The following is a 3577-nucleotide window of genomic DNA, read 5'->3' on the forward strand; positions in this document are numbered from 1 at the left end:
CGACATGACCTCGAACTGGTCACCTGGTACGCACCAAGCCATTGAAACGATGTGTCTTACCGTGTCTGGGACAGAAGAAGCTGGAATGTTCGATGTTCATTTTGAAAACGTTAATTTGGGATCTCCGAGAGCCAGATGGTGTAAGGTTAAGGCAGCTTTCAAGGTTAAAGCAGCTTTTAAGGAAGCCCGGAGACACACAACTGCCAGAAACCGAGGTAAGGCTCATAAGAAGCCTTGCCTACCGTATTAGACTAAAAGGTTTCTTGCACTGCACTAAAAAAATGTGTATATAATTGTGAATAAGGGTAGAAAAATGGATCTCGGCCATTGCGTTACAGAGATTAGTTTTTGTGTATATCATGTTTGATATTTCATTTTTTTCTAAATGGGCTATGTATGACTAAATCAGTTTACATTTTTATATATCTTTGAAGTTTTTTTGGTTTCCCTGAAATCAATATAGCCATGGCCTCTGGCACATGGTTTGTAAGTTGTAACCTTTTTATATGCCGTATAAGAATCATATGTTTCTTGCGGTACACGAAATCTGTGTATAAAACTATAAATAAAAGGGATATGTGTATATATTTTTTTTTTACTTCATAACTTTTTAATCATGGATTCTCGGCTATTGATTGTTCTAGTGGTGCAAAGTGATATTACAAAAAAAAAGATATTTGCGTATACCATGTTTTTTAATGACAATAAAGATATATATATTATATTAATTAAATACTAATTAATTTGAAATAATCATCTTGAACTTTACTTTTTGTAGATGCCTCTCAATCAAAATGGGTTACCACAATTTTCAACGTATAGCAGATTCCGACCCGCACGTACGTGCGGGGATTGATTTTAAAAACTAAGTTTACTAACACATTTATAGTTTATTACGTACATGCAAGTTATGTTTGTAAACGTATTTTTTAGGAATGTTATTAACATTCATAATCCGAAATAGTACCAATATAGTATTTGATTTGTTTTCAATTTGGTTTAGACAAAAAGAATGATCAAATTTGTTTTTGTTATTAGTAAAGACAATTATATTAAAAAAATAGTAAATGAAAGATGATATGTCTAATTTAGGACAGAAAATCCATCATGTCTCATATATGTCATGTTTTCCATCTCATAACTATGGTTTTAATAATAGTTTTCCCATTTAAGATTGTATATTTTAGTCCAACAAATAAGATATATGTAATAACTACGATTTTAATTATAAAAATATTTATTTGGTATAGCATTTATAACATAATCTTTTATTGGTTTGCTTTCATCAAGTTTGTTAATATTAAAAATGATAATCGTTTCACCATAAATATTGGATCGACACGATAACGGACCCGGATCAAGTGTGATCCGGATTAGTGATCATCTATATTTCTATTAAACTCATAAACTATCAAACTGAATAAAATCACTAAAAAATAGTTAAACTTCGTGAACGGAATGACCATTATATAGTTGTCAAATGGGTCAAACCCGTCCGTTATACCTACTCCGCAATGGAAAAAAGCACTATGACCAGCAGAAAATATGTTCCACGTATTCCACATGAGTAAATATTATGTCTGAATGGCATATACCTTGCTTGAATTCGCATTATCCATAATTTCCGTCATGTATTTTATCAGGGATAATTTAGCTAATATTTTTATTTTCTGGATTACATGTTCTTTCCCGTACCCATTATTTCACGTCTACATATTTGAAAACAAATAGGAAAATTGAAACTAAATTTAAATATTTTAATTTTATGTTCATGTACTTGTTATTTGATATTTGAAAGTATGTTATGAATTTCACAATCTAAATCGTCCAGAAATTAACCCTTACTTAAATTAGTGAGATTTTGAGAATTAAATATAACTATCAATTTTTAAATATAATAATTTAAATGGTTATAAAACCTGCTTAAAACTTGTTAGAGACAAATGAAAATATTTAGGAGTGAGCGTAATTCATGTTTTGTTGTTTTCTGTCCCATTTTATCTACCCGTTCGTAATTGTCCGTTGCAGTATGGTACATATTCGATATGGGGTAGTTTTATATTCTTGAAATAGAAATGTGACAGAAATAAAACATAAATTCTTGAATTTCTGTTTGGGACAAACACAAATATAATTCATAATATATTTATATATCATATCATATGATAAAAAATTTGAAAATAGTTGACCTATTTATTCTTATTATTTGATATATGGTCCATTTATATTGGATTACATTTCTTTGTTTTAGTTTTTTCTTAAATATTATAGGACATAGTTTAATGTTTTTTCTTTTTCTTTTGAACATTTTTATGTTAGATAAATTGAAAATATGTTACATAATATATTGGAAGTATTAATTTATTTTAATTCTAACATGACCCTAGATTTTATTTTATTTTAAAAATTATATTCGCGTCTTGTTTGTCTCCTTCCATCCCATTTCAGTCTCATTATTCTTTTCTCATTTCCTCAAAAATCATATTCCCAAAATATAGCACACAATCGCGTAATAGTTTGATTCAAAACAATATAATGTATTTGATGAGAAAAAAAATTTCTTTGAAACATTCAGTTAATAGAATCACATATACATGCATGTCGTGTCAGTTAACATTATTTATCTCTTATTTGGTACATGCAGCATGGTTATGCTAGATAAGCAGAAGAAAAACAACGTATTAAAAATAAAGTTTTATTTTATAAGTTGTAATATTCTTTTGGACCAACACATTTATGCTTTGAGTTTTATTTGTGAGATATTTAGAATCACAAATTTTATCTGAGTTTTAAGTGTGGCATAAACTAATTAAATACAATGTGAGAGATATATATTTGAAAGGTTGCAATCTTCCCAATTATTTTAAAAATATATTTGAAAGATAGTTATGATAATAATGTCAATATTTTAAAAATACACCAACAAAAAAAACTAAAAACAAACTCAAAGAATAAAATAAGTATAAGAGGGGTCTGAAATTCTATAACATTGAAGTCTGAAAGGTCAATTTAGTTATCCAAATTTTATGATCACTAATATAATAATTTTCACTTTAAGACCGAAACTAATTGACAATAGAATTGTTGGATATATTAGTGTGTTAAATTAAATTTGGAAGTATAAAAAATTACAAAAACTATAATTGGATATATGAAGATTTAGTTGAATGACTCGCCAAAGAAAAAAGCTTGATCAGGGAGGGGAAGTCATATTCAACATTGTGGACATCATCGAGACATGCAATTTCATGTTACCTCTGAAAGATATATTTGTTTCTCCTCTTTTCCAGTTCACTGCAAAATTCATTATGATTTGAGAAAATATAAAAAAGAAATGAATCACACTAATGATTTAATACCAATAGGCTATGTGTAACAATATAATCGTAGATTGTTAAAAAAAAAATCATGCATCAAAAGTACACTATATATTATAATTAATGTATATATAAGTATTAACATAAAAAAACTGTAACTATTCAAAAGAATAGTAAGAGAAAATCAATTATAACTACTTAATTGTTTCACAACATTCATATTTTAGAAGTTATACAGTCTTGACTTTTATGTTTCACAT

The sequence above is a fragment of the Camelina sativa genome, chromosome 20 (assembly GCF_000633955.1).
Source record: "Camelina sativa cultivar DH55 chromosome 20, Cs, whole genome shotgun sequence".
NCBI lineage: Eukaryota > Viridiplantae > Streptophyta > Magnoliopsida > Brassicales > Brassicaceae > Camelina > Camelina sativa.